Genomic DNA, 14,048 nt, shown 5'->3' with positions numbered 1-14,048 from the left:
TTTTTTCTTTTGATTAAAAAAAAATTAAAACATTTTCCTAAAACCTTTAAAGTGTCATGGGCCCTTGGCACTGTGCCTCTTGTGCCTAGCAGATAAATTGGTCCTGCAGATGACTACTAGATCCCTTCATGTTCATTAATGGAATTGATCACGGGGAAATCATTTCTAGCCGATCTCCAAGGCAGTAGTTCTCAAACTTTAACATGCATTAAAAATCAACTAAAGAGCTTATAAAGCAGTTTCCTGGGCCCTATCCCAGACCATCTGATTACATAGGTCTGGGTAGGATCCATGAATTTGCATTTCTAATAAGCTCGAAGGTGGTGCTGATCTGAGAACCACACTTTCAGGATAATATAGCTGTTTATGTAAAGGCAGTACTCTCAATATGATTTGGTAGGTATACTATCCAGATCTCCTAACCAATATTTACCGAACATCTACTGTCATTCTTCTTCTTTTTTTTTTTTTGAGACGGAGTCTCAGTCTGTCACCCAGGCTGGAGAGCATTGGCACGATTTTGGCTCAGTGCAAGCTCCGCCTCCCGGGTTCTTGCCATTCTCCTGCCGCAGCCTTCGAAGTAGCTGGGACTGCAGGTGCCCACCACCACACCTGGCAATTTTTTATTTTTTATTTTTTTATTTTTAGTAGAGATGGGGTTCAAGATAGTCTTGAACTCCTGACCTCATGATCTGCCCGCCTTGGCCTCCCAAAGTGCTGGGATTACAGGCGTGAGCCACCGCACCTGGCCATTCTTATTTTATAAGTGAAAATAGACTCAAAGTTCAAATGACCTTGCCAAGGTGACTCAGCTAGAAAACTGTAGACCTAGGATTTGAGTTGAAGTCCATTTAGACTCCAAGGTTCATGGTCTCTTATTATCATTATAATGTGGTAATGACAGGTAGAATATAATCCGTGGACCTAGAAGCAAACATTTAAACATGAAATAATGCATAAAAGTGGTACTTTCATAGATCATCATTATTGTATTGTCCTTATTTATTTGAGTCTGTTGAAGGCTGCTTTCTTTCTTGGTATTTATTCTACACTTCCTAACTCCAGTTAATAACAGCAAAAGGAATGCAGTAATGGCATGTAACACAGTTTTCTGAAAGTGCTCTTCTATTCTTTTTTTTTTTTTGAGACGGAGTCTCACTGTGTGGCCCAGGCTGGAGTTCGGTGGCACAATCTTGGCTCACGGCAACCTCTACCTCCTGGGTTCAAGCAATTCTTCTGCCTCAGCCTCCCGAGTAGCTGCGACTACAGGTGCACACATTACACCTGGCTAATTTTTGTATTTTTAGTAGAGACAGGCTGGTCTTGATCTCCTGACCTCAGGTGATCTGCCCGCCTCGGCCTCCCAAAGTGCTGGGATTACAGGCCTGAGCCACTGCGCCCAGCCCGAAAGTGCTATTCTTTAAAGCTGACTCCAAACTAAATCTGATTAGGATTTTGTATTTTTCATTAACTTCACTTTGCAAACTGAACTGCCTCATTACTTCTGCAGGTTGACAAACTTTAGTCTTCAGAACACACACAAAAAAGGATTAAATAGCACTCTGAGCTTTGGACTTTAAACGCCTTTGCCTTAGGAGATTAAAAGACCCATTTTATAACTAGCTTCCTTATCTATTCTTCTAAATATAATTTTATTATAAATACATATGTGTGAGATAATTACTTTATCTTTCTCCCTATTGTATGTGTACATATTTGTAAATTTCTTACTGCTTTTCTTTCTCTGATTCTTTTATTTCTGAAGAACATAGTCTAATACAAATGTTGGCTATTTTCTAAAGTCATATTTTTCAAGAAGATGCTTTGATGACCTCAAAGTTTGCCAAACCGTTGTTCACCACCCCAGTGTAAAGGGGCCACAATGTTTTCAGCAATCACACAAATGTTAAGTATAGGAAAAATATATATATACATATATATATATATATTTTTAGTAGAGATGGGATTTTGCCAGGTTGGCGAGGCTGGTCTCCAACTCCTGACCTCAAGTGATCAACCCACCTCAGCCTCCCAAAATGCTGGGATTACAGGCCTGAGCCACCATGCCCAGCCAAGTATGGAAAGATATATTACCAGGATAGAGAAATTATCAAATACATCATGGAACATCTTTTTGGCAGAATGCTTTGCAGCTATTTAAGCCAGTGAAGTAGATCCATTAGTACTGAAAAAGTTATGGATATAAGGATATATTTTTGGTAAAGAAGGTTAAAAAGAGAAGAATAATTTTGTACAAGAAAGAATCTTATATGGTAAATTTTTGTCCTAATGTAAAATGGTTAATAAAGAGAAGTATAAGACAAAGCAGAAAATTCAAGCATGTCATCAGTGGTCTGAATAAGTTGTGATAAGGTTTGTGAAAGCGAACTTTATGAGAGGAATTTTGTTTGTGATCAAGTTGGCTATAATTAGAAGGCAATTATTTAAGAGTCTTTCTAAAATTGAGCTTTAATATTAAAAATACACTAATACAAAACTAAATAAATTTGGTCCCCTATGTTAGAACAACAGGATTTTTAAAAAGTATTCATTTGCCCTTAATAAAATTACCAGAGGTTTTGATTCTGGAATCTGTTTCTTTAACAGTCGTCTTCTAAACTGCTAACAGTTTGTATTTCTGCCACATTTCTTCCTGAGATCTATTTAGTTTCCCAAGTTTCAGGTTGGAGATGCTGTCTTTGTTTTTGTTTTTGTTTTTTCTTTTCTTTTCTTTTCTTTTTTTGAGACAGAGGCTTGCTCTGTCACCCAGGCTGGAATGACACAATCTCGGCTCACTGCAACCTCCGCCTCCCAGGTTCAAGCGATTCCCCTGCCTCAGCCTCTGGAGTATCTGGGATTGCAGACATCCTCCACCACGCCCAGCAAATTTTTTATATTCTTGTAGAGACAGGGTTTTACCACGTTGGCCAGGCTGGTCTTGAACTCCTGTCCTCAAGTGATCCACCCGCCTTGGCCTCCCAAGGTGCTGGAATTACAGGCGTGAGCCACCGCGCCTGGCGTGATCCTATCTTTTTCATTATGACTAATAATTTTATTTCTCAAGGTAAAATTTTTCCTTTTTGTAACTTCTCAGATTTATATTTTAGAAGTTCAATCAACTTTTTTTTTTTTTTCCAGTTGGAGTCTCACTTTGTCACCCAGGCTGGAGTGCAATGGTGGGATCTTGGCTCACTGCAACCTCTGCCTCCCAGGTTCAAGCAGTTTTCCTGCCACAGCCTCCTGAGTGGCTGGGACTACAGGTGCGTGCCACCACACATGGTTATTTTGTATTTTTAGTAGAAACAGGGTTTTGCCATGTTGTCCAGGCTGGTCTCAAACTCCCGGCCTCGAGTGATCGGCCCACCTTGGCCTCCCAAAGTGCTGGGATTACAGGTGTAAACCACCATGCCTGGCCTTTTTTTTTTTTTTTTTTTTTTGAGACAAGTTCTCACTCTGCTACCCAAGCTGGAGTGACTGCTCACTGCAGCCTTGACCTTGCGTGCTCAAGCAATTCTTCCACCTCAGCCTCCTGAGTAGCTAGGACTACAGGTGTGTGCCACTATATCCAGCTAATTTTTGTAAAGATAGGATCTCATACTCTCCAGGCTGGTTTCGAATTCCTGGGCTCCGTGATCCACCTGCCTTGGCCTCTCAAAGTGCTGGGATTACAGGTATGAGCCACATGTCCAGCCTAGAAGTTCAATGTTAAGAAAAAAAAAGTTCAACTTTTGCTGTACCTTGTTGCATGTGATTTGCAGGTCATACATCATTGCCCTTTGTTCTTTCTTCCTTTGAAGAGGTGTATCTTTTTTCTTGGCTGAGGTAATAACTTTCTCCTTCAATCTTTTCATCAATTTCTATAACTTTTTTTCTTCCAACTCTACTATTACAGTTGATGCTCAAATTTTTAAAAAATTATTATTTTTTAACAGCTTGTGGCCATGCTAATCTTCTCTGTATCATTCCAACTTTAGTATATGTGCTGTCAAAGCAAGCACTGAAATATTTATCTTAAAGGCTTAGAAACACAGTGTATTCCTCCAGTATACCCAATTCTGTACTCTTGGCTTTTACTGATGTGCCTAAATTGTTCCGTGTAATCAGGACACTTCCTATGTTGTTAGTGAGAGCCATGTATTCCCCCACTCAAGGTATTAGTTTTCTTGTTTACATTGCTGTATAATGTAATGTATATTCTTAACCCTAGACACATTCTTCCTGTGCCTGATTAAATTCAAGTACCCTTTTCATCAGGATTGACTTCCAGATTATCTAAATGGGCTTCCCATAAGGAGAAGCAATCACGCTACAAGCGATTTTTCTTGTAGCGTGTTCTAGTAACTGGCCTGAAAAAAACAAAGATTTTACGTTTTATCGAGATAATTTCCTATCTTGTCTTTATTAGGTTTTGGATTACATAGAAAACTGAGTTTTAAAAGGATTAGGTTTTTACATCCATATAACTTTCTGTATTGCTTTTGAAGTCTTTTGTCACTATGGTTAAATTAATGGCTATTATTTTACAGTAACCTGTGATTTTGTTTTGATTAAGTGTTTTGAACTTTTTAACATCTTTGGCAGGTCCTCCCTGCAACCACATCATCAAAATCTGAAACTAAATCTTTTTGACTTAAAATTAATATTGGGATTTTCCAGTTGGGCCCCTGGAGAGCCTCAAAGTTGTGTCTCTCATCTTTTAGAGATATTAAATAATTAGGCTTATTTGGTAAATTGTATGAGAAGCGTTGTAAAATGATAAGTGATACTAGATATTCCCTCAGTTACATTTATGTGTGTGCTATTGATATAAATGTTCTAAAAGTTACATCAATTCATAAAAATATAATATGTTACAGTCATAATTTTGGTGGCTATGTTAAAGCTTTCCTAAACTTATATTTATATGGATATGTATTAATGTGAGTATTCTAACAGTTGTATAAAATTTATAAAAGTTTGATTCTTCTGATATGACATTGTCAGTCATGATTCTGATTCTTTTTTTTTTCTTGTTGTTGAGATGGAGTCTCGCTCTGTTGCCCAGGCTGGAGTGCAGTGGCCGGATCTCAGCTCACTGCAAGCTCCGCCTCCGGGGTTCATGCCATTCTCCTGCCTCAGCCTCCCAGGTAGCTGGGACTACAGGCGCCGCCACCTCGCCCGGCTAGTTTTTTGTAGTTTTTAGTAGAGACGGGGTTTCACCGTGTTAGCCAGGATGGTCTCGATCTCCTGACCTCGCGATCCGCCCGTCTCGGCCTCCCAAAGTGCTAGGATTACAGGCTTGAGCCACCGCGCCCGGCCATGTGTGATCTTGACTCACTGCAACCTCCACCTCCTGGGTTCAAGTGATTCTCCTGCCTCAGCCTCCCAAGTTGCTGGGACTACAGGTGCCTGCCACCATGCCTGGATAATTTTTTGTACTTTTAGTAGAGATGGGGTTTCACCATATTAGCCAGGATGGTCTCCATCTCCTGACCTCATGATCTGCCAACCTCGGCCTCCCAAAGGGCTGGGATTACAGGCGTGAGCCACTGCGCCCGGCCTGATTGTCATCTTAGAATACTGCATGTAATGGAAATAACTACATTTCCTTGTCAATTGGGAAATTATTTATTTTTTATTTTTTTGAGACAAGGTCTCACTCTGTTGCCCAGGCTGGAGTGCAGTGGTGTGATCTTGGCTCACCGCAACCTCTGCTTCTTGGGCTCAAGCAAGCAATCCTCCTACCTCAGCCTCCTGAGTAACTGGGACTATAGTTGTGCACCACCACACCCAGCTAATTCTTGTATTTTTTGTAGAGATGGGGTTTCACCTTATTGTCCAGGCTGGTCTCAAACTCCTGGGCTCAAGCAATCTGCCCACCTCAGCTTCCTAAAGTGCTGGGATTACAGGCGTGAACCACTGTGCCTGGCCAGGAACTTTCATCAGATTTTTAACCATGACTATTCTAAGTTTCTGTCATCGACAGTTATTGCTTTGAAATCTTCTCTAAAAGCATTTGTAATCAGCTCTAGTCCAAAATGACTTTTCATGGAAAAGACTCTAACAAGTAGTCTTGAACACAAATTTCTGATAACTTTAAGAACAATGAATGAAATAAAAATCTTCAGAACTCTAATAAGGAAACTTATAGGTTCATAAAACTGCTAATCAAGATCAAGCAAAACAATAAATTAGTTACATGAAATTAAGTAATTGGTAATGTTTTTATGACTTATTTAAACCATTGTTGGTTCTTTATTTAAATGTTTTGTTTTTCAGATTTAAGAAATTTTTTTCTCATAAGCTATTTATAGTTTACAAGAATTTGGTAAAGTATACTTTTAATAAAGATGGAAACATCTTTGCTTTTTTCCCCTACTTGATTCTTCCAAAAATTGGCAAATATTTATGAGTATTCTTTATTTATGTAAGTTCAATAAAAATTTGCTCTCTTCATAAACAGGATGTAATTGGAAACACTGAATTTGTTTGTTTTTTTTTTCACCAAGCCTTTTTTTGTGTGTGTTTGTGTTTTTGTTTATTTGTTTCTTCAGAGACAGAGTCTCACTCTGTAATCTAGGCTGGAGTGCAGCGGCATGATCAAAGCTCACTGTGCTCTCAAGCTCCTAGGCTCAAGTGAAACTCCTCCCTCAGCCTCCTAAGTGGCTAGGACTACAGGTGTTGTACCACCATGCTTGGCTAATTAAAAACAAATTTTTTTTTTTGGTAGAGGTGGGGTCTCACTATATTGCCCAGGTTGGTCTCAAATTCCTGACCTCAAGTTATCCAGGATCCTCTTGCCTTGGCCTCCCAAGTTTCTGGGATTACAGGTGTGAGTCAGTGCCCCTAGTCATTTACCAAGGCTTTGAATAAAATATTGTATTTAAGAGTTTGCATAAAATGTCTGGCTTTAGGAGTTTCTAGCCTTACAGTGAGTGAATAAAAATTGTCGCTTCTTGGCAGATCCAAGAACCTTAAGACTGAAATAAAGTCTAAAGTCTGCCTTGGTTTGGCTTCCCATGCTCAAGAAGTTTTTAAGCCTGAGATTCCTAATGATCATTGTAGCGAGAAAAAGTTATATTTCTAAAGAAATTTAATACAGCTGTTATTAGATAGTAGCTCTGTGCATTTTTTTTCAAGTTCTTGTTATCTGCCTGTAAACTACATCAGACCTTGAATTCTCCTAATTTCCTTCAATAATTGGCAGTAAGCTTCTTTGTTCCTAAATCCCTATAAGTCAAAACTAGATGAAATTTAAGAAACAAACTTCATGCCTGATGTATGGGCCGCACAAAAGGTTTACCAAGCCACTTGGTGTCATGACCAGAGACTTTCAGATTACAAACCAGGAGCAGCAGGTGATGTTTTCACGATGTAGATAGCTTTTCTCAAGACATTGAAGCAAGACTCCATATCATAATTAGACTCTTTTTTTTTTTTTTTTTTTGAGACGGAGTTTCGCTTTGTTGCCCAGGCTGGAGTGCAGTGGCCGGATCTCAGCTCACTACAAGCTCCGCCTCCCGGGTTTACGCCATTCTCTTCCCTCAGCCTCCCGAGTAGACTCTTACCCCTCTTAAAGCTACCTTTTACACTTGGTAAGCTAATGATGTAATTGAAATTTCACCATCAGTATATTCTGCTGGTAACTTAAGAGAGCCTAACCTAAGAAATTGTTTAGTAGGCCGGGCGCAGTGGCTCATGCCTGTAATCCCAGCACTTTGGAAGGCCTAGGTGAGCGGATCACCTGAGGTCAGGAGTTCAACACCAGCCTGGCCAACATGGTGAAACTCTGTCTCCACTAAAAACACAAAAATTAGTCGGGCATGGTGGCACACACTTGTAGTCCCAGCTACTTGGGAGGCTGAGGCGGGAGAATCACTTGAACTTGGAAGGTGAGGTTGCAGTGCCAAGATCGTGCCACTGCACTCCAGTCTGGGTGACAGAGAGAGACCCTGTCTCAAAACAAAACAACAAAATTGGTTAGGGTCCGTTGGTTAAATAAGAAAATGTCTGTGCTATTGGCAATACCATGTGCTATACCTGGATAAATTCCTCTGGAAAAGTTGAGACCCATATATACAAAATAAGAAAGTAGTTCACCTGGTTACAATAGGTCTCACCTAATTCCCTATGGTCATTTGATTTATTCAATTGGTTATCTTTAAGCCTAGATTAATGGCTCAAAATAATTATACAAATTAGAATAGTCATATTACTATTAATTTTACTTCGTCTTTTCCCTTTTTAAACTTTGTGTATGTTAACTGTAAAATTTTTGCGGAAGTACAACTCCTAACAAAATAATGCTGACCCAATACTTTGAGATGAAAACAAAAGACCACAGAACAGAACTTATTAATGGACTTCAGGTAGACTGAGCCTTACAACTACTCCCTTTAAACCTCCCTTGTTGCTCAAACACGGCTAAAAGAGTTTTGACACTGACTCCTAGTTGCCAATTACTCCCTATAATATGAGAGAAGACCAATAACAAAGACAGGTCCATTCTGTACTGAGGGACATCAAAACCTAACTACAGGGTGATTAATCAGTGATGCTCTTGGAGGAAGATCTTGATGAAATGAGGAAAATGTGGATGTTGTCAGAATCAAAATGAAGTTACTGATGTCAAAAAAAAAAAATACAAAGCCCACTGACAAATAGAGCTGGTGAACGTCATAAAGAAAAGGCTCTCATGCTTATATGCCTGATAATAAAAACTATCACAAAGACTGTAAAAACCACAATCTTTCATAAAATCCATTGCAACCTTACACAAGAAATACTTCCACAGGGACATCTGCCCAACAACTGCCTTTCCAACCCTGCACTGGCGTCATATTTGTTATAGATCTTTATAGCCAAGGATAATGATGTCAAAACAATTCTGTGATCCTCCTCATTTTTTCCCTTAAAAACCCTTGCCTTCCTTTATCTCCCTGAATATGCACATAATTTACTATGGCACACATATTCTCATTGCAATGCTCTAGCCCCAAAATAAATATCTTTTATAGCATCTTTTATAAAAGGTTGACGGTACTGATCAGGAAAGCATCCATGATTAATTAAGAAGAAAAAACAAAGGTGTGGTGGCACACGTCTGTAGTCCCAACTACTCAGGAGGCTGAGGTAGGAGGATTGCTTGAGGCCAGGAGTTCAAGCCCAGGCTAGGCAACATAGTGAGACCCCCCCATCTCTAAAAAAAAATTAATAGAAAAATTAATAGAAAAAGAAAAAGCAAGCCATAGGCCATCTTTTCTTTCATCAGAGCCATTACACTGGATACAGGCCAATTTTATATCATTTGTATAAACATAACTTATAAGTATATATAGCTAATCTGTGTGGCATAACTATGTCAGAAGAAAGGAATTAGAGGGTTGGTGTGAATGACTTTGTCTTTTTTTAAAATTTATTTTTATTTTTTGATACAGAGTCTCACTCTTTTGCCTAGGCTGGAGTGCAATGGTGCAATCTCGGCTCACTGCAACTTCCACTTCCTAGGTTCAGGCGATTCTCATGTCTCAGCCTCCCCAGTAGCAAGGATTACAGGCGCACGCCACCATGTACCCAACTAATTTTTCTATTTGTAGTAGAGGCAGGGTTTCAACATGTTGGCCAGGCTGGTCTGGAACTCCTGACTTCAAGTGATCTGTCTGGCATGACCTCACAAAGAGCTGGGATTATAGGCATGAGCCACCATGCCCAGCTTGTCTTCTTTTTTATAGAATTTTAGTTTGGAAGAAGTTACTTTCTTTCTAGTATTTTTCAGTATTTTCAAATAATGTTAAGCTAACAAATAAAGAACAGTTTAGATGTTTTCTCTGAAACTCCAAAGTTTGACAGTATTATCTTACCTTTCTTTAAAAAAAGTACACCTTTTCTAATGAAAATATGATCATTGGCCAGGTGCAGTGCCTCATGCCTGTAATCTCAGCACTTTGGGAGGCCGAGGCAGAAGTTTGAGATCAGCCTGGCCAACATGGTGAAACCTGATCTCTACTAAAAATACAAAAATTAGCCAGGCGTGGTGGCACATGCCTGTAATCCCAGCTACATGAGCCCAGAAGGCAGAGGTTGAAGTGAACCTCCTAGCACCAATGAACTCCAGTCTGGTGACAGAGGGAAACTCTGTCTCAAAAAAAAAAAAAAAAAAAAAAAAAGAAAGAAAAGAAAAGGAAAGGAAAGAAAAGAAAAGAAAAGCCAATGTGGTCATTGTGGACTTTTTCATTTTTTTTGTAAATTTCCTCATTTTTCAGGCCTTGCCCATCATTAAGGTTTTAAAATTCTAGATGTGAAGACCATACATGTTCCATAATCTTGAAAGTAGGAAAAACACAGTCAAAATTGAATTCTAGATAACAACAGTTGGTTCATCTCTTCTCTCTTTCTTTTTTGTAGTTTAATGTATTTTGATAGCAAACTTGCAGGGATAGCACAGAAGACAGACAACATTAAAAATATGTACTTGCATGTGGGACAATTCAGTTAGAAAAGTGAATGGATGGAATCTACTGTATGATAAACTTGCAACAAACACCCTTTAGTTGCCATCAATAAGCATTTACTTGTTTTAAAAATGCTGGCACTGTCCAGAAAATTTTAACAGGGTTATTTATAACCATTATAAAGTTGAAACACTGGAACTTGTTCACTGAAACATTTTGACTTGCATTAATACTTTACATCCCTGGCATTTATACTAAAAATTCACACGCAAATGAAAATGGAAAAACTGCCAATACCTGTTTCCTGTCCCCTGTTTATCCACTCACAATCATATGTTTAAGTACCTTTTGACCCCAAGAAAAAAATATAATGTTCAGAACTACCAATAACAGGAAGAAGAGAATTTTTTTTTAGAGTGAATGTTTCCCATCATAGTGGATTCTTAAGCACTTTTTCCCACATATGCAACATGCTACCTGGATGTCTTTTGGCATAATTTATTACACGTGGATAGCACACAGTTTGGTGTCTTCAAAAAGGCCAACCAGATGGGCTTCACTTACCTCCTGCAAAACACCAATAGCTATGCTCTGGAAGTGCAGATCTGTTTTAAAGTTCTGAGCTATTTCTCACGCTAGATGCTGGAAGGGAATTTGGCAAATTGTAAGTTCAAGGGACTTCTGTTAATGTCTCATTTCAAGGAGTGCCACAGTACCAGGTCTATAATGATGAGGTTTCTTCACCCCTTAAGTAGAGGGTGCCCTCTCTCGAGTGGCTTTTTTAGCCATTTGCTTTCTGGATGCATTACCACTGGTCGATTTGCAGGCAGTTTGCTTTGTATGAGCTATGGTACCTTCTTACCCCACTTCTGCTTTGACTGGAGCTCTGTGAGCTAGATGCACTGCTGATGTTGCTGTGGTGACTGCCTCCTCCATTCTCTTTTATTATTATTCAGTTTGTGTATACTATCTTAAAATCACTATGGAATAAGATGGAATCAAATGAATTGCTATTTTTAATTAATTAATTTTAGAGACAGGGTCTTGCTCTGTCACCTAGGCTGGAGTGCAGTGATGCAGTCGTAGCTCACTGCAGCCTTGAACTCTTGGGCTCAAGCAATACTCCTGCCTCAGCCTCCCAAAGTGCTGGGATTATAGGTGTGAGCCACCATACCTGGACGTGGCTGTTTTTGTAGGTCAAAATGATCAAATGTTGGTACTTTCATATGACTCTATCTAGTAATCAATAGCTGTTTGAATTAAGTACTCTGTGTGTGTGTGTGTGTGTGTGTGTGTGTGTGTGTTTTCGAGACAGAGTCTTGCCATCTCTGCTCACTACAACCTCCGCCTCCGGTCCAAGTGATTCTCCTGCCTCAGCCTCCTGAGTAGCTTGGATTACAGGTGCATGCCACCATGCTCGGCTAATTTTTGTATTTTTAGTAGAGACAGGGTTTCACCACATTGGCCAGGCTGGTCTTGAACTCCTGCCCTCAAGTGATCCACCCGCCTCAGCCTCCCAAAGTGTTGGGATTACAGGCATGAGCCACCGTGCCTGGGCAAGTTGTATGATATCTTTACTGTGGTGGATGAACAGTGACTATCTGGGGCTAGAAGTGTGGGGGTAAGAAAAATTTACCAAGACAGTTGTAGATAAATAAAGACAGATTTGTTAGAGAAAGCATGAGAATACATTGCAAGAAAGCAACAGGCAAGTTAGCAAGAGAGGAGCTAACTACAAAGAGACAGAGGTGCTGGAAATTTTATAGGATTTTATAGAATGGAGCTTGTGCTGTGTGTTGAAGAGGGCTTTGTGCAGTATTAATGTCAAGGTTGCATTGAGCTAACTTACAATTTTTCTATCATCTGAGGGTCTGGTGATAACTAGTCACAGGAAGGTTGTGAGTTGTTTGCACAGGACAGTTATGTGTCCTGGACCATGAAGAAAGGCAGACTTGTATTATAGGCCATTTGCTGCTTCTTTTTGCTTTACCCTGGTCCCACCAGCTTGACTCTGTGCCCCCACCTCCTCCCAGTTAGGACTCCACATTTATCTAGCAAATAATTATGAAAAATTTAGATTTGTCTTAATATTATGTTATATGCACATAAAAACTATACTGGAAAGTTTGGTTTACTAAAGGCATTGAACTTACATGGTAACTATTAAATCTATAATAAATGGATATACTACAACACTGGTTTCAATGTATTAGAAAAGCAGATAGTACATACCAGTACCATGCTGTTTTGGTAACTATAGCTTTGTAGTATAGTTCGAAGTTGGGTAATGTGATGCCTCCAGATTTGTTCTTTTTGCTTAGTCTTGCTTTGGCTATGTGGGGTCTTTTTTGGTTTCACATGACTTTTAGGATTTTTTTCTAGTTTTGTGGGAATTGCATTGAATCTGTAGATTGCTTTTGGCAGTATGGTCATTTTTCCCAATATTGATTCTACCCATCTAGGAGCATGGGATGTGTTTCCATTTGTTTGTGTGGTTGATGATGTCTTTCAGCATTGTTTTGTAGTTTTCCTTGTAGAGATATTTCACTTATTTGGTTAGGTATGGTCCTAAGTATTTTATTTTATTTTTATTTTCTGCAGTTGCTGTAAAAAGGATTGAGTTATTGATTGTTTCTCAACCTTGTCCTTGTTGGTGCATAGCCATGATACTGATTTGTGTACGTTGATTTTGTATCCTGAAATTTTACTGAATTCATTTATCAGATCTAGGAGCTTTTTGGATGCGTCTTCAGCATTTTCTGGGTATATGATCATATCATTGGTAAACAGCGACAGTTTGACTTCCTCTTTACCAATTTGGATGTCCTTTATTTTTCTCTTGTCTGATTGCTCTGGCTAGGACTTCAGTACGATGTCGAGTAAAAGTAGCAAAAGTGAGCATCCTTGCCTTGTTCCAGTTGTCAGGGGAAATGCTTTCAACTTTTTCCCATTCAGTATAATGTTGGCTGTGGGATTGTCATAGATGGCTTTTATTACCTTGAGATATGTCACTTCTGTGCTAATTTTGCTGAGGGTTTTAATCATAAAGTGGTGCTGGATTTTGCCAAATGCTTTTTCTTTATCTCTTGAGATCATCATATGATTTCTGTTTTTAACTCTGCGTATGTGATGTATTTATTGACTTGTGTATGCTGAATTATCCCTGCATCCCTGGTATGAAACTTACTTGATCATGGTGTATTATCTTTTTGATATGCTGTTGGATTTGGTTAGCTACTATTTTGTTGAGGATTTTTGCACCTGTGTTCATCAGGAATATTGACATAGACCAATGAAACAGAGTAGAAAACCCAGAAATAAAGCCAAATGCTTACAGCCAACTGATCTCCAACAAAGCAAACAAAAACATAAAGTGAGGAAAGGGCATTCTATTCAACAAATGGTGATGGGATAATTAGCAAGCCACATGTAGAAGAATGAAAAATCCTTGTTCTCATCTTATACAAAAATCAATTCAAGGTGGGTCAAATACTTAAATCTAAGACCTGAAACCGTAAAAATTCTAGAAGATAAAATTGGTAAAACTCTTTTAGATGTTGGCTTAGACAAAAAGTTCATGACCGAGAACCCAAAAGCAAATGCAACAAAAAGATAAAT

The 14,048-nt window shown here is 39.1% G+C and overlaps 1 pseudogene; it reads right to left on the bottom strand.

Annotated features, from left to right (window-relative positions):
• Positions 1-3,909: 3,909 nt before the first annotated feature.
• On the bottom strand, positions 3,910-3,998 carry LOC117088852 (annotated as a pseudogene).
• Between the last annotated feature and the right edge of the window lie 10,050 nt (positions 3,999-14,048).

The sequence above is a fragment of the Trachypithecus francoisi genome, unplaced genomic scaffold (genome assembly GCF_009764315.1).
Source record: "Trachypithecus francoisi isolate TF-2019V2 unplaced genomic scaffold, Tfra_2.0 Lachesis_group10, whole genome shotgun sequence".
NCBI lineage: Eukaryota > Metazoa > Chordata > Mammalia > Primates > Cercopithecidae > Trachypithecus > Trachypithecus francoisi.
The sequence above is the reverse complement of the archived record's forward strand: the minus strand, read 5'-3'. Positions and strand labels throughout refer to the sequence as shown.